General features: G+C 41.2%; 1 protein-coding gene and 1 long non-coding RNA gene across 2 annotated transcripts in view; one reads left to right on the plus strand and one right to left on the minus strand.

Moving 5' to 3' along the window:
* Positions 1-18,664, plus strand: part of ADGRL4 (adhesion G protein-coupled receptor L4) — a 168,621-nt gene that overhangs the window by 33,924 nt on the left and 116,033 nt on the right. The gene's annotated exons all lie outside the window — the stretch shown is intronic.
* Positions 1-18,664, minus strand: part of LOC109307355 — a 31,730-nt gene that overhangs the window by 4,838 nt on the left and 8,228 nt on the right. The window contains exon 2 of the long non-coding RNA XR_002100244.1: positions 12,920-13,048. This is a non-coding gene — a long non-coding RNA (uncharacterized LOC109307355). The remainder of the gene's footprint in view (positions 1-12,919; positions 13,049-18,664) is intronic.

Genomic DNA, 18,664 nt, shown 5'->3' on the forward strand with positions numbered 1-18,664 from the left:
GATTTGGATGCTCAGATCTAGTGCCTAATAGGGTGTTGTGTGTCAGGTTGCTCAGTTTGAAACCCAGCTGCTTACTTTACCACAATGGTGCCATGGTAGCACCCCATCAGAATATTCATGCTATGCAATACACACATGGTACCAATATATACTTATTTACAAAGCTACTGTCAGGATGCAGTGGGTTATGAATTTGCTGTTTGCATTGAATTCAGCCAAAGTATTTAATTTATAAATGAGAGGAAAAGTTGTGACTACTGAACTAGACATTCAGAAAACTGCATTTAAAGCCTTGCTTTGCTACAGGTTTCTTATGTGATCTTGGGCCAGTCCCTTATCTCTCTGTGCCTCATTACTCCATCTACCAAGTGGAGACAACGTTTCCAGGCTCTTTCTTTAGGCCCTGATCCTTTTGGGTTTTACTCACATATTTAATTTGACTGACAGATAGAAGTCGTGTTGGCTTCAAAGGGTTAGCCAAAGCGTAGGAAGTCAAACATGTAAAGCATAAATCTTTCTCAGACAAAACAAAAATAATTTAATGCTAAGCATAAATTCTTTGACCCATTAAGATTTTTTAAGCCTGTTCTTTGAATTTTAAATGGTACATCACAATTACAAGACTGGAGTTGAATAACACCATTTGCTGAAATAAAAAAAGTCAATTTTCGTATACTTTGTAATAAATGCATAAAATGCAAACTTTCCCTGATAAGCTTAATTTCCTTAATTTAGCCCATAATATCACGAGCCAAGTGTTTTCTTTACAAGAAAACCAAAACAAAACAAAGCCCCAAAACCCAGATTGAATTTATTTCCCTATTATGAGAAGGCATTTTATTTTTATATGGAGTCCTTAATATGCCATATCGCCAAAAGCTTCCTAGAGACTGGCTCAATCATCAATCTTCAAATTATTTAACCTTACTGTGTAATATACCATAATCTTTGCTATATTTGATACAATTTCAATTGTCCTTGGTGAGATTATATATGGTTTGTGCAGCACAAATTTAACGTTTTGCACATTAGCCTTTAAAAATTGCCTTCCATCTACTTGGTATTGATTTTTAGCAAGTACCTACACATGGTTGTAAGCATCTTTGCCAACAGCTCCTGATGAAAAGATGATGTAGGAATTCTTAGAAAGGATAGAGAAGCCCACAGATTCAAAAGTCCTGCATTCAGTTTACCATTTTCCATAAGCCCCACTGTAAGTTATTTCTTTTTATTTATTTATGATGATACGCACTGCATAGGCACTAAGGGCTTGCTTATTATAGGCTATATTTTAAAAGTGATTAAAAATAAATTCTTCATGCCTGTCTGAAACTTATTCCACAGGGACTCTTGTTTCATATCAGAGCAAGTAAAAGGATCTGTTGCTTACTTAACCAGATTCACCTTTTACCTCAGCACATAGTTAAAAATCCATATCAAGTTTCCATTACACTTCATTCATTATCCAGCCTTGCAACTTTAATCAGAAAAAAAAAAGCCTTATAATGACCATGGCTTTCAAAGGTTTTAAAACTAATATTTATATATTTATATAGATCTATAATATATTTTAAACCATCAAGTCAATCAGAAAGATCTTGGTCCCATAACAAACAGGCCTGTCTTTTCAAACATACTGAGCTTGGCGGACTTTCAGATGGCAGAATGAAAAGGTAAATTGCAGAATCTGCAGATTCCAGCCATACATGTGGGAATAGATTCTGGGCTTTCTAAGAATTTACAGAGAAAATGAAACTTGGCAGGACCCATGTGGAAATTCATTTCATCTGTTTTCATTTTACACTGTCTGTCATCTAGTTTTTGATCGTTAAATGAAAAAGAAAAATGAAATTCTGCCATATGCATTCTATAAATTTCAATTTAGCTATCAGGTGTCACACCTGCCATAACTCTGCTTTTTGCTGCATTTCAGACAACAGACATAACCGTTTGTTTGTGTTACCTATATTGGTTTGTGAAGGTTTATTTATGGCAGTATTTGCAGTAAATCCACCAGTTTCTAACTTGCCACAAAAACCTATTGCTTGAAATACAGACAGTTATATAAGCTTGTATAGGAAACATATTGTATAATGTTAATTAAATGGCAATATTTACACTCTGCTCTTGCACTTAAATGTTCTGAGCCTTGAAATTGTGTATTAAGACATTTTGACCAAACTCCCATCTCAAAATCAGTGAAGCCTGATTCACATAAACTGATATAGTGAGGTGTAGTTTATATTTTATGAGACAAACTTATCCACCAGCACCCTAAGGAGTGGAGTGGGCTGGTCTCTTATAAGTGTTCTCTGCCCGCACTTAGGCTAGGGACAGACATTTACACATAAACTGGCTTAAGCAGTCAGAAACTAGTTTAAACCTGTACTGAAAAGAAGTTCAGTGAACATAAACCAGTTTCAAAATGGCTGAAAATAATTTAAAATAAACCTGATTGAATGCAGTATCAGACTTAAATGATTTAGGTCAAACCAGTTTATGAAACTTCTGTCCCAGACCCCTTCCCAGTTCAAGTTAAATCACAGTCTTCCAGCATGCTGTGCAGCCCTGGGCTGGCTGTGCTGTCTGCTCTAGAGAGCAGAGCTGGCCCCATCTCTCTGCTCCCTAGTAGCTCACTGGCCACCCCAGACAAACCCCAGCTAGGGTCTGGGGCCAGGAAGGGGGGTTAAATTCATCTTCCCCTGAGTACAGAGCTGTCCAGCCCTTCTGGCTTACTTAGTCCTGGCTGTGACCTTGGACTACAAATCCCAGAGGCACCTGGAAGCAGGAAGAGGAAGTGATTGGCAACCCTGCAGAGTCCTGCTGCTGTGATTGTGGACTGCAAATCCCAGAGACCTCAGAGGCAGCAGGAAGAGCCCATCCTGGCTATGTACCAGAGCTATGCTTTAGCAGCCCCTCGCTTCTGGCCACTGCAGGCATCTGGCTAATTTTCCTGAATCAAAAGTGATTGTCTGCTCATTTGCTTATTGGTTCAATCTTTGTAGTTGAGACTAAACTGCAAAGACTGAATCAATTCAGCCTCAGGCTTTTTGACTGTCTGTACTCAGCCTTGGAGTTTCTATGGCAGTTCTATGAATGTCAGTGGGAACTCAGTGAGAGAGGGGTACCATAAGACCACTGCCTAAAAGGTTGTACTGAACTGGTTGCCTGTTTATAAGCCTTGTTGCCAGCACTGACCACTTATTGGCAACCTTAGAAATCAGTAGTTTGTAGCGGCTTTCTGCCATTTTATCTCTCTGCATTGGAGGCCTTAAGAAGGGCCATGTTGGCATCTTACTAAAATCACTGGAAATCTAGAATATATTTATCCTAGAGAGAGACAGATAGTTTAGGGCTACACCAAGGTATAACTTGAGTTAGTTTTGAGTGAGTGGGTGGAACTTAATTGGTTTGTAGGCTTTGTGGCAGCCTTATATTCATCCAATACCCTTATGTCAGTATAATTAGTTTGTTATTTCCGCTGTGGTCAGTCTAAATATATTTACACTGGAACTTCCCCCTCAATCACTTTTTATGAAAAATAAACAACAACTACAAGAATACATTCCAAAAACCAGCACTTTGCATTAATAGATACTTCCCCCCCGAAATATCAAGACAAAACTGACATTAGACAAAAGCTTTTTCAACAGAAAAAGGAAACGTTATTACACTGAAACATTTTGAGAATTAACTTTGTGTTTACTGAATTGTTTGTGGCAGGTAAAAAAAAATCTGAAAAAGTTCAAAAATTGGTAAATGATTTAGGCTTCATAAATATAACTTAGTGCAGTGGAAGTATTGGCAAACAATATTGCTTACAGTAGCACTGAAAGAAACCCAGCTCAGAAGGTAGAATGTAAATTAGCCTAAGGTTATACAGGTTTTTCCTTCATTTTGGCTTCTTCCACTCTTGCATATTTATTGGTGGTTTTACTGCAGTTTCTTTCATGAAGTAATATTAACCTTCTGTGCTGCAGTGTTCAGTTGCTGCAGATATAGCCAATCTCTTGTTGCCATATATCATTACCATCCTCACCATTCTGGCAATGGCTGCCACGCCATCACATCATTAATGACATACACCTACCAACTTACTTTATGGATCAATAACTTCCTTATATGTCCCTCATATGGAAATTCACTTATGTATAGAAATAAATACAGCACATTATTACTGCATATGTAAGGGAAGCCAAAGCACCATATATCTATTAATAAAACTGTCATGCTGTCAAGTATTTCATGGAGTCTATCAACTACTTTGTTAGAAACTAAAAGATTTCATCAGTTAAACCACAATGCCCTATTCAAAGACTTGTGTTTGCAGCACAAAAAGTGCATTCCTGTTTTTTAAACTAATAAAGATGATTTCCATTAGCACTTGCAAAGAATGTTTTCAGGTTAGCCTGATTAATAGTACATTCTCTTTTTTCCCCTGAGTGTTTATCTTATTCCATTGAGACTCCTGTGATGTGTCACTATGAGCATCTTTGTTACTTTCTGATGGAACAAAGCTCTCTTAGGCTTCCTTTGAAATCTTGAGGGCTTGTCATTTGTAACATTATTTTCTTAGCATGAACAAATCTTGTTATCTTAACACAAGAAATCAACTGTTTTTTGTCAGAACTCTGGGACCAAATTTTGCAGTCTTTACTCAAGTGAAACCACTGGGTGCTGCATTTCTACCAGGTTTTGCTTCATCTAACAACACAATCCACTGAAAGCGAAGGTCAAGTTTAGTTATAAATTTCCAGTTTACAAAAATGAATAATCTGTTCATCTCAGGGATTTCTAAGACATCTCTCAGTAGTGAAGTAAGTACCTACTATCTTGGTACTGGCTACCCCAGGGGTGGGCAAAATGTGGTCTGGGGGCCAGATGCGGCCTGCCAGACCATTCTATCCAGTCCATGGGGCACCTAAAAAATTTAGAAAAATTATATTTATCTGCCCTGAGCTGCCTGTCATGTGGCCCTCAATGACTTCCGAAAACTCAGTAAGCAGCCCTCCGCCCAAATAATTGCCCACCCCTGGGCTACCCACAGAGGATTAACTTTAATTTATATACCTTAAATACCTTTCATCCATACAAACAACATTTCTACCTACTTTTAAAGTACTTGGCATGTTAGGTTAAAGTAATTAATTTTTCCTAGAATAAAGGTAACTTCTATAAAGAGTCTTACTTCAATACATAAGTGAACACATTTCTAGTCTGTTTCTGGTAATTATTTTATTCTGTAATACTTCACACCTATACTGACCTCTCTATATTTCTGTACACTGTACTAATCCTGGCTCATTTTAACTGGATGTCATGTCTCTGTTTAAATCCTGACACACAGCCAGGTGTGCCTCTTTGCAAGTAGTGATGGTTCAATCACCTGTTTCAGTAGCCATGCCCCATAATTCCTCATATGGGCCCCAGCAAAATCCCAGGATTTGAGGAAGTGGATGTCAAGACCATTTGAACCAGTGCTAGGTCAAAGCATAGGTGTTCTAGAAGTCGTACCCAAAGGTGAGGGTCCAAGAACAAGAGTCCTAATGATCCCACCCCAGATGTGGCCACAGAGATGCTGAATAGAAGGGAATAATCACTTCCCTTGATCTGCTGGCAACACTCCTACTAATGCAGCCCAGTATGCTGTTAGCCTTCTTGGCACCAAGGACACACTGTTGGCTCATATTCAGCTTATTTGCTACTGTAACTCTCAGGTCCATTTTTTGCACAGCTCCTGCTTAGCCAGTTAGCCCCCAGTCTGTGCTGGTACATATGATTGTTCTGTCCTAAGTGGAGGACTTTGCACTTGTCCTTATTGAACTGAGATTTCATTTGGTTCAATCCTCCAATTTGTCTAGGTCTTTCTGAATCTTAGCTCTACCCTCCAGTGTATCTATGATTCCACCCAGCTTAGTGTCATCCACAAACTGCTGAAGATGTGCTCCATCCTATCTTCTAGATAATTGATGAAGATATTGAACAAAAATGGCATCAGGACCACACCCTGAGGCAGTCCAATTGATACCAGCTGCCAACTAGATGTTGAGCCATTGATTACTATTCCTTGAGCCCAACAATCCAGCCAGTTTTCTATCTGCCTTAGAGTCCATTCATCCAACCCACACTTCCTTAGCTTGCTGACAAGAATGTTGTGAGAGACCATAACAAAGTCGAGGTATATCATATCCACTGCTGTCCCTGCATCCAATCAGTTTTGCCAGTCCCTTTGTGAATCCATGCTGACCACTCCAAATCATCTTCTTCTCCTCCATGTGCTTAGAAATAGATTCCTTGAGGACCTGCTTCATGAACTTTCCAGGGACTGACATGAAGCTAACAGGTCTGTAATTCCCTGGATCCTCCTTCTCCCTTTTCTTAAAGATGGCCACTCTAGTTGCCTTTTCCAGGCATCCAGGACCTCTCCCAATCACCATGAATTTTCAAAGATAACAGCCAGTGTCATCACATCATGTCATGTCACATCACGTGAGCCAACTCCCTCAGCTCCCTTGGGTGCATCACATGCATCCCCATGCATTTGTACACGTCCAGCTTTTTTAAACAGTACTTAACCTTTTCTTTTGCCACTGTCAGCTGCTCACCTGCTCCCCAAACTGTGCTTCTAGTTCACTGGTCTCTAACCTCTTTATGGTGAAGGTCACTTTTTGGAAGTAAAGGGCACCCCAAGATCTACCGTGCCCCCCTTGCCCCATCCCCAGCCCAGCGGCAGCAGAGAACTGGGGTCAGAACCTGGCCTGACCCAGTCTGGGACTCTCTGCCACCCAGGAGTTCATGGGGGGGTCTCACCACTGGGCACAGCCTAGTGGAGGTCTCAGGGGCCAGTGCCCCCCCTACCTGTGCTCCAGAGGCCTATGCCCCACCCCCATGCTGCTGTGCCCAAGGCACAGGTGGGGGGGCGGGGAATGGGCCCTCTAGGCCTCTGCCAGGCTGCACCCAGTGGTGGTAGTTCCTGCCATGTACCCTGGGTGGTGGAGAGTCCCAGACCTGGCTAGGCCAGGGCCTGACCCCAGTAGTCAAAGGAACATGGCATTGAGCCCTGGCTCAGCCAAGTCTGGGACTCTTTGCCACCCTGGGGCATGTTGTGGAGGGCACAGTCCGGTGGAGGCCTCAGGGGCCTGTGTCCCCTCATCTGTGTTCTGGAGGCCCATGCCCCCTCCCCACCCCATGCTCCAGGCACAGATGGAGGAGTAGGAGCCCCCAGGGCTCCTGCCAGGCTGCAACCAGCAGCAGGAGCCCCCCCACACACACACACAATGTGCCCCTGGGTGGAAGATAGTCCCAGGCTAGGGCCCAACACCACATGAGTCCTCACTGCTGAGCTGAACCTCACATGGACAGCTGCAACATGGCTCAAGATGCAGCATAAGCTGCCTCTGGAACCTCTACCTCTGCCTCCACCCCTGCAGAGATGGGGAGGGCCCCCCCTGGGGTTCCAGTGCTCCCACCACCCAATGGGGCTAATGCCCTGTTTACTTTCCCCTGCTCCTGGATGAGTCTCAGGTCAGTTCCTCACCATGGGGCCCCAATCTGTCCCCTGCCCCTTCCCTCTCCCACAGATTGATGTGCTGGGGTTGTGGGGGTGGATGTGTGCACACCCAGCTGTCCCACCAGCCCAAGATAAACCTAAAGAGGCTCAGGGATTGACCAGTTAATTGCCATCCCTGAGTTGGTGACCACTGTTCTAGGTGCAGTAGTCTGGTAGCTAACTTTGCCTATGAAGACTGAGGTTAAAAAGGCATTATGTACTTCAGATTTTTCAGCATCATCTTTCACTAGATTGCCTCCCCCACTAAGTAAGGGGCCCACACTTTCCCTGGTCTTCCTTTTTGTTGTTGACATACTTGTAGAAACCCTTCTTGTTACCCTTCCTGTCCCTTGCTAGCTGCAACTCCAGTTGCACTTTGGCCCTTCTGATTTCATCCCTACATGGCTGAACAATACTATACTCCTCCCTAGTAGTTTGTCCAAGTTTCTGCTTCTTATGAGCTTAAAGTTATCAACATGGGGGCTAAAAAATCAAATGTGTTGTATGACAGGCATTTTTTTTATAGTAGTAGACATAGAATAAAATAGAAAAGGGTATTTTAGCTCACAGTTCATTAATGCACTCAGCTTTTTACCCTGAAATTTTATGAGGTAAATAGTCAAGATTAGGCTTTGCAGACATTTCAAATTGCGTAGAATTTAAGGCATTAATGGCCCCTTGGGTTCAGAACAATTACTGTAGAATTCTATTAATTTTGTGATGTACTTTATGCTGATATGTGGAGATAGGTGTCATAAAAGGGATCTGAAGCTAAATACAGTACTCCAGTTTGGCATGCATATCGCAAGATTTTTTGGTGCTTTTGGATTGTGTATAGAGGTGGTGTTTTCCTTCCATTTCTGCACTACTTAGGGTGCTACCGGTCCTTGTGATTTTGCACACTTCTCGCTTGAACAAGACCCTTCTCTGTCTCTTTGGCACTCCACTCAGGATAAGAGTTTCTGGTGGGAGGATGGCCTTTAAAGAATGCCCCTATTTCCAGCTACCCTGCACCCTCTGTCCAACAGCTTCTTCACTCCCCCAAAATCAGCCAAGTTCCAGCCCAAATCTGAGGAAAACTGTCATCACATCATTTCATCCAAACAACACCCTTGCTGACCAGAAACTCGCCATCACTTTCTGTGGAGAAGAAGTTAATCATGAGAAGTACCCAAAACAGCTTGGTGTAACTCTCAGCCAGAGCCTCACCTTTCAAGAACATCTACAGAATGTTGCTAAAAAAATTGAGCATAAGTATAACAGAGATTCCTGAGCCCTGGGCTCTCTGTTACTTTATGATAAAGGCAGCCCAGACAGGGAGCACTGCAGGGCAACGGGGCAAATGAAGCAGTCAGCAGCCACTTGCAAGTGGTCAGCTGACTGAATGCAGGCTGGACCCTGGGAGCAGATAAACTCAAGGCTGAGGCTGCCTTGAGAGAGTCCACAGGGGAAGGAGCTCCTGACCAAGGGAGCCACCCAGGGATGGTGGGCTGATCTTTTGCTGCCTGTAAGAATTCTGAGGCTCAGGGAGTTCACAAGGAGCTTATACTGGGAGGTACACTGACACAAGGGGAGAAGGAAGATTTGCCCTCATAAAGGGACAGGGGGCTGCTTTCTTTGTTGTTATTTATATGACAGCCCGGGGGCTTATGCTACGTTGTTGTTTTGACCAGTGGTTTTGGATGTGGCTATAAGGGGAGGTGGAGGCCTCATTAGTCCCCAGAAAGGCTGCAGCCACACAGGGGCCAGGGCACCAGCAGACGGGCCAGGGGCCCAGTGACTGGAAGGGACAAATAAAGCTAGTTCCTCAAAGCAGGTCTGATTCACTGGGCCTAGGCTGGAATGCCTAATTATATTAAAGGGGCAGAGGCCAAGGAGGCCAAAGCCCCAACAGAGGGAATGACATACCTGTAACATCCACGAGGTATGGGGTGTGGTAAAGGAGAGGATTTGAAGCCACGCAATTAGTCCTTAAGGGTTTGGGTGATTTGCCGGCCACAGTTGACTACAGAGGCCCAGCTAGGGGCCTGAGACCAGTGAGACTGAAGTCTAGCAAAGGCCTGTGGGCAGCCTCCCCATATGTTATAAATACCATCAAGGCATGGCAAAAGAGATCAGAGAGTGCCCTAGGGGTAGATTATGTTACAGTCACAAAGCCACCAGGGAGCATCATGGCCACCCCGGGACCTCGACCTGTTACAGTGAGTTAACCTTGAGAGTAAACTGGCTGGAACAACATAGGGAGCAAATGCAACCATGTTTTGAACAGCCACTCTAGCACTTGTTTTTTTCCACAGCAGAATATTGCTCCCCAATCTGAAGCAAAAGCATGCACACAACAATTGTTGATACTTGGTTAAATGCAGCTACACAGATTATATCAGGAACTCTAAAAATTATGCCATTGCCATGGCTTTCAGTCCTAGTGAACATTGCTCCCCCACAGATCCACTGTGATGCTACATGCATGAGGGAATACAAAAAGGCCATCAGTAACCCAAACCTACCAATCAACAAGGACCTCACCATGCCACTGCCAAATAGGCTCAAGAAAACTCTTCTGGAAATATGCCAAGAAGCACTATGATGGTAACAACAGCACCAAAGAACAATGGAGAGAAGCCTGGGAAAATACTAACCTGCTGCAGAAATACATGGCAACAGACCCTACAATCCTCCAGCCAGGATATGAACTACCAACAATGATTTGGTCCTCCTTGAATCGCTACCAGACACTTCATGGAAAATGTGGACACTTAATAAATGAAGAATTAAATAGAGTCCAGGTTGAGATTGTGGTGCAATTTTTCAGACGGTGCAACACATTGTGAACGATTGCCCAATTAGATTATTTAATGGTGATCTAAAATCAATCCATGCAGCTATCCCTGAAGCAGTGGAATGGTTATCAATTTTAGATATTAATCTATGAATGTAGTAATCCTAAAATGTCATGCAAAAGAAGAAGCAGCTGAGTTCCTATCCACATTCACAGTTTTTGAATAAAAAAATAATTCACCAAAAATAAGGCCAACGGAATGGTAACGTGGTATGGGGAAACTAGAAATATGCATATGTCTTAACAGTAGCATCTGTGGGGTTAGGGAACCCAACCCAGGTATTGTCTTCAGTAATCTCTTCCAGAAAAGCTCCATGAAAAACGTTCAACAGAGGATGCCTCTCCAAGCAGGTTAGCTAGTACCATAATCCGAGTTGGTGATGACATCACACTTCTCCACCTTGAGGGGTGGTATTATGTTTGTCTTCTCCCAGTTGCAGTTCCAGGATGAGCTCTTCACACAGTCTTCTATTTCAGGAAATCTTTTTTGGTTCTCCCAGTTCTGTGTTACTATTCTTTCCCACTGATAGTAATGAAGTGGAAAAGTGGCACTTGTCTGAATGAAGCTGCTTCAGAGAAATGCCCTGCAGAAATAACTGCTTGATTTTATTCCCTGGTCTCTATCTGTTGCTCTATTGCTGTGGCATCCAAAGTCCTCTGAAGACACCAAGCCAAATCCATCTGGCTGTGTGACTACCAATACATGTACATCACCCTGTTTGTATAAAATATGCCACTGAGCTGTGTAGCCTCCAGGCTGCCTAACGGCAGTTCAAAAAGTAGCTGGAAAATACAAAGGAACGATAGGTTGAAGAGAGATGACTCTTGGCAGTTTCTTTGTTTGACTCCAAGGTCCCAGAATTCCAGCAGCTTCCAGTAGGCATTCCCTGTGGACAGCAAGAATTAGCAAAGACCCGAGTGGTGAATATTGCAGCATGGGTATCTATTCAGAAAGTGGCACAGTCAATTCAAGCAAGTTCAGAGATCTGTAGACACAATGACTAATAAGGAACTTATCTCGAATTTATAGTGCGGATGCACTTCAGTTTATAGCTAATTTGTTGCACTGAAAATGAACAAATTAACCCACTGTAACAGCCATAGGTGGATAAGCTGCAATTCACTCATATAAATTCAAGATACTGTATCCACCCTGTACATAATTCAACCACATTTTCAAGTTCAATTTTAGAGAAAACAGCTTCTTCCTCAAATATGATGATATTCTACATTTACACATTCAATGTTTCTTTAAGAGTCAGCTGAAAATTAGGCAGATTGTGGGGGCCTAATTATAGGTTGATGTGGTGTATAAATAGAGTGCAATTTTTCATCCTTTTTGACCTACAACAAGGTTGACTAAAAAGCAGAGCAATACAATACCTAAAATTTAATATGCAAGGTCTCAGTTCAGAAGAATATTTTGGAAAGCTAATCTGATTTAAATCATTTCACTTATGTCTCTAAAACATTGTGCAGGAAAGCAAAAGTCATTAATGTTTGTGGTTTTACCTAGCACCTTGCACACACAATATAAAAATATTTTAAAGCAATATTTGAAGAAACTTTACCCCATAATGTGGATTTACACATATAAACACTTAAAGAATTAAAGTGACATGTAACATCATGCATTGATCTAACAATGAGAAAAATACCAGCATAAGGAGGAGGGTTAAAGGATTAGATGTTGAAATTGTAATTCTAAAATTTTTGTTTTTCTAGGTTTAGGTCCTGCTGTTATTATTAATTTAAACATTTTTTTTTTGTCCTTAAGGGCCATATTCTGTCTTCAAGATGGCTTTTATTGAAGGAATTTCTTTTGTGGCAATTAAGCTGGAAATACATAGAGTTATAGTTGTGGTTATTTAATTAAACACTTGGAAAGTTTACTTTAAGTAACATTTGAAGTTTGAAGTTTCCAATAAGTTATTTTACTACATTCATCTGAGGCTTTAAATACTATACTGCATTCAAGGAAGACCATGAAATTACAATTTTAAAATCCTGATAAGAATGGATTAGTTTTGTACCATTTTTAGATCTCATTACAATTTTTGTTGCAGGCCTAAGACTACAGATTGAGTATAAAGTATATTGGGCTTTAAATTCAATGATAAGTCATTGTTAGGACAGAGAATTTTGTGATAACACAGGCACAAGATTAATCCACTCTGATGACAGCCTTGCAAGTCTATCAGGAGCAGAACACAGCAAAAGCTTTATCCATCCTATTGACAAGGACAGTAAGGAGAATGGGAAATGGAACAAAATCAGTCCATTTGCATGACAACTTACGTCTATAATCATATAGTTCCACTCAAATCTTATAGTAATGGACCACAAACAAAAAGCATAAACAAGACACATCATTTAAAATGATACTGTACACCTCAACATTTCATGTCCCAGTGTGGAAAGCATAATCAGCAAATAAAAATTAATTTAATCTTAGCTGTAAACACAGAGGAGGTACACAGTACACAAAGCTTTGCAACTTTTCTTCCAAGTTTTGAATAAATCAAACTTACTGTATATTCACAAAGATAATATTTGGGGGATAGATCCTCAGCTGACATAAATCACCCCAGCTCCACTGCCTTCTGTAAATCCTATGTCTCCAAGAAAGCCCTCTTCTTGATAAGGAAGCTTTGAAAACCCTGAAAGAATGAGGTTTGGCAAACAATGTGAAATATGGATGTGCTTGTTTCCCATTCTAAGTAATCCCTCTAAATTTAGTGGGTTTACACAAGTATGCATTTATTCATGCATTCATGTGCATAAGAGTCTGCAGAATTGAGTCTATAGCATTATAATGGGGGAAATTCTAGTTTGAAATCTAGTAGGCTGCCATGACATCATTTGAATGAAGAGTTAAACAAAGGTTGTCCCACATATCATAAATATGGCTACACATATATTAGATATGTGTAACTGTTTTATTTAAATAACTGAAACAATACAAACTAAAACATAAACACCAGATAAATATGATGTCGTCACTGGGAAGCTCTTAAGTACTTTGCCTAGGAGTCAAAATTAGAGTTATTTTAATTTAGTCCTGAACCTTTGCACTTTCACTTCTAAACAATGGAATCCCAGTTTAATTTCCTTTTCACTTCAGCCACAGACATTTCAATGAAGGAAGTTGTATATGAATATCTGCACGTCTGCAAATCCTTTCCCTGCTACCCCACAGGGAAACCCCTGAACTTTAAAACTCTAGTCTATGGTGTACTCAGTACTGATTATTTCACATACATAGAGCAGAGGTATTTACTGGAAATAGTTATCTTAAAATATTTCATCTGAGAATGTTTGATTTAATTAAGGAATATTTCAGTTTTTAAAGGACTAAGCCAGCAGAGCCACATAGGCTGAGGCTAGCCTGAGTAGAAGCCATTCATTTATTTAATAGCTGGCCTGGCTCTCAATGATTTTCACTTACCGAACTACCATAAGACTTATTTCAAATACGTATTTCTTGTTGCTTTTCCAGCATAATGCTACAAAGAGCAAGTGATCACTTTCAGTCCTGATTTTGGCAATCAGGCTTATAACTAATTAGAGCTGGCTTCAAAACCTTAGAAATACCATTCCAAAAAGTTTGGGCAAACTTCTGAAGGAGTCAAAGCATACATTTGCTGAGCTACTATTAAAAGAAATTTAGCCTGAAGAACAACAATTACATTAGAGGGTTGGGTGATGATCAGCAGAGGTGAAAGTTTGTTACAGCTCCCCTCTGTGTTGCAGAAATCAGCTCATAAGTTTATTTAGAAAGCTAAATAAGGGCTGATGGGCAGAGCACTGGCTGGGACACAGGAAAGTAGGGTTCTGTCCCAGTTCTGCAGTGAGTGACTGGGTAACACTGGGACAACTACTCAGAGTCTTTATTTCCTCTGCCCCTTCTTTTCTGTTTTCTTTTATAACAGAACAGTGTTTGTCTAGTGCCTACCATGACAGGGCCCCAGGCATGGCTGACACCTCTCCATCCTACTGTAACACAGATAATAATGATTTTGATGATAGCTTTTCTCTCCATAGATACTAGTGAATGTAGTACTTAACGTGGTTTGTACTACACACAGTAATAACAATAGGGACAAATCAGGTTCCCCCCATGAAACTTACATTTAGTTTTGTACCTATCCAAAATCTAGCTATACCTGATCATTTCACAGAGTTGAAGTACAGAAAATACCTTTATAAAGATATAGGAAAAAATCATATCATTTGTACTGCACCCTTATGGCTGTAAATCCCAGTTCTTCACTGATTTACGCCATACACTGCAAATTGGTTTGTTTCCATAGTGCCAGCCAAGACAGCTTAGCCCTATAAGTTCAGGGTCCCAAAGGTTACAGAAGAAAGAGTAAGGTTTACCACAGTTCCTATAGCGGTGGTTCTCAACCTTTTTAGACTCAAAACACCCCTCACTGGGTTCAAGGCACCCCTCATTAGGTACTCATACCTTTTACTTATTTTTTGACTGCAGAAAAACAATAGAGCACTTCTTCTGTTGTAAAAAAGACTCAGGAAGACTACAACAGGTCAGAAAGTTTTTAACACTATATGGATTCCTATTTTGAACCTCTGGGTTTATCTTGTGAATTATGTTTGCACACCTGCCAGTGCTAACATTGTGTGGTACCCCACAACAACCTATTTGAGAATTACTGTTCTATGGTGTGAGCTTGTCTAATGTAATAAGGAACAAACTTTGCAGATTATTAGCAGAGCTGAATCAGAGTGAATATGTATAATTTATTTTGACCTATCCAAACTGCAGGGCAGTTCACAGACAGTAGAACCCAGCCACTATAGCCACTCTTCCCTGTGGTGGCACAAGGAGAGTGCCTGCAGCATTGTGGTAGCATGGGAAAGCAACTTCTGACGAGGACCTCCACTGCCAAATGCCACCAAAGCCCACATCCAAGGACAGATCAAATGCTTCCATGGGCTATATGTTGCTGATCTCTAGCCTAGAAGAACAGGAGGCAGCATGGTATAGTGAGTCGTGCACTGAATCAGGAGTGAGAAGCTGAACTCTACCCCTCCTTTTCCAATGGCCTGCCATGAATTCTTGACCAACTCATTCACTGCCCTGTTTTCCCTCCCACCCTTTGTCAGCATGTCTATTTAGATTGAAACGTTTTTATAACAAAGGTCCAGCCTTGACAGAGGTGTGGACTAAATAAAACAAATGTTAATGTTCTAGTGAAGTACTTTCTACACCTCATCATTCCACCATTTTCATGGTCTTCCCCTTGGCCTCTTGCCCTCAATATGCCTGCTCAATATTCCATACAGGTTTTCATCAGTATTTTCATGTGTCTAAACCATATCATCTTTTGTTTTCTACTTGGGCTTCCACCTATCCTGATTCAACATGCTTCTTACACCATAATTCCTCACTTGGTCTCTTCTTGATTTCCCCAAAATTGCCCTTAAACAGCTCATTTATGACATCGTTAAAAGAGGTGGTTCCTAAGCATGTCTACACGTGCACGCAACTGCGCAGTTCTTACTGTGCAGTTGTTTACTATTTGCTTTAGCTTTAGCAAGTACTAAATGACTGCACAGTAAACATCAGTACAAGGCAATAGGGGTGTGCAAAGGGGGTCATATTCAATTTGGATTTGGCCAGATTAGGGGGACAGTGTTTCAATTCATTGATTCAGATAACTGTCCCAATTTGATTCGTCCAAATCCGAATCTGAAGATTCAACGTTGATTCAGAGAATCAGTGATTCAACCATAGATACATCTTTAAATGTTTTTTCTACAAACCTCGAGGTTCCAAGTGCAACTCGTGAATGCTGAGATGGTGAGGTAGATGGAGCATCCCACAGGAGCACAGTGGGGCCCCCACATGCTCGGCGGTAGACCTGGAAGTGGACTGGAAATACTTCCAGTCCACTTCTGGGTCTGCTGCTGAGTGCACGGGGGACCACCCCATGCCCCCTTGGCTCAGCAATCAGCTGATGGGGGACACTGGGTGCCCCCCAGACCCAGGAGGCACCAGTCATTGAGCTGGGGGGTGGGGTGGGGGATCCCCCACACACTTCACAATGGATCCAGAAGTGGACTGGACATGCTTCTGGTCCACTTCTGGATTCACTGCTGAGCACAATGGGGACCCCCCCCCACCACACTCCCATGGGATGCTCCATCCGCCCCACCATTTAACCATTCACAAGCCACCTAGTACCTTGAGTTATGTAGAAAAAACATTTAAAACTGTGTCTATGTCTGAATCATTGAATCTCTCCAAATCGATTCAGTGGGTTCTGATTCCATTCAAAGAGATTAAAGGGTCTCCTGATTCAATGTGGATTTGGAGATTTGGCTGCCAAATCAAGCCAAATCTCTGCCAAACTGAATCAGTGGCTGAAGCTTCGCACAGCCCTACTGTGCAGTCCCAGTGCTGCATGGGTCATTTTTGACCCTACTGCAAAGTAGCAGTGGCATTACAGTTTGTGCCTACTGACACTACGTCATTGTAGTGACAAGCTATATCACCATAGCTCATTGCTACAGCAACATAGAATCTCATGTAGATGCGCCCACTGAGAAGTAATTGCAGCAGAAAAATGGTGCCAAGATAGGAAGAGATGGTAGAGTCAGCATATTGCCAGATTAATTGAGAGGCTCCAGTAGCCAGTAGTCAAGTTCCTGGCTTTCATTATAACTAATTTGAAGTAATTTGGTTGTATGAAACAGCTATTAAACCACTTGTACCTAGCTGATATCAAGTTCCTCCTATATGTGAAGACCCATGGGTACCACACAATTCCTGGCAGGAGAATTTAGCATCTCACAAGGTCAGGGCATTTCCAAAGGGGCACCGGTATATCCATAAGGCTTTTTTCCAGTACAGCATGAAATGTGAGTCCTTCATGTGAACATACTGTTTGAATTTTACCATATGTGACTATTTCTATATTGAAGCTTAATGTGAATTTTTTGCATGTATTTGCACTAGTAAATCCTGAGTACTTGAGTGTTTGCAGAAAGTGAAAAAGAAATGGTCACGAAGGCTGTCAAAATGAAATTTACTTTTGACGTCAAATGAATATTCATGAATAATTTCCTCTACTATTTGCTCACCACTCATATTTAATGATCTGGGAAATGGGATGAATAACAAGGCACTGAAATTTGCTGACAATACAAAAATATTAAAGTTAATATAAAACAAGGAGCAAAGTAAGGGATTTCAGAGGGAGCTAATAAAACCTGGGTGACTGAATAACAAGATACCAGATAAAGTTCAGTGCAGACAAATACAAGATAATGAACACTGGAAGAAATCATTTGAACTACTTGTACATATTGATGGGGCGTGAATTAGCTGTAACCTCTCTGGAGAAGATCCAGGTTTTAGCATGGTTGTCGTGAACAACAGTAGTCAGAAAGCAAACAAGAAAAAATTCATTCTTGTGTCAAGTTCTGGCCTATGCACCACTTAAGTCTTGTTCAAGTCTATTTTAGTAGGACTTAATTAGTACCTATGACTCTGCCCAGGAGTGAATTTTAAAGAGTAAATGGAGAAAAATGTCACTACCTTTGACAAATCCTGGATTGACTTACAGCCTGTAGTAGGTGATGCAATCACATTCTCATTTTGATTATTACATTCAATCTAATCAAGCTGAAAGTTGACTCATAAAGGACTTAGAACACAAAAGGTCCAGAGAAGGGCAACAGATAAGATCAGTGTCCTAAGGGAAGAAGTTTAGATTCAAAAGAGTATTTTTATTTAGCTTGAAACCCAGAAAAATAATATGGGCATATGAGAAAAAAGTATGATGTAATGACAGGAAACTCTCATGGCTTTGGGATTTTTCAGGATATAACCAGATGCAATGACAACACATATAGAAATGATGGCACACATGCAATTTAAGATCACAATATATTGGCTTTTTACATACAGCCTATTTTAAAAGATCTTGTTTGTTTAGCTTTTGACAGGGCACATTTATAGCCATTCATGTTAGATATGATGGCAGATTCTAAACTGCCATGGAGCATGGTTAATTGTCATGTTGTTTGAAAGTTCAGATTAAACTATAGGGCTAGAGGTAAATATTATTTTCAGGTATTCCTGCAAGCAACCAAAAATGAGGAGATAAATTATGCTTAAAAGAGAAAGAAAAGCAATTTTTTTTCTTTTGAGAAGCCTTGTATAGGAAGAGTGGAAATAAGGCTGACAGGAGCCGAAGATCTATGTGTGCTTGAGCTCTTTGGTCAGTATATGTAGCATGTTTTGT

The sequence above is a fragment of the Crocodylus porosus genome, unplaced genomic scaffold (assembly GCF_001723895.1).
Source record: "Crocodylus porosus isolate Cpor-Errol unplaced genomic scaffold, CroPor_comp1, whole genome shotgun sequence".
Lineage (NCBI taxonomy): Eukaryota > Metazoa > Chordata > Crocodylia > Crocodylidae > Crocodylus > Crocodylus porosus.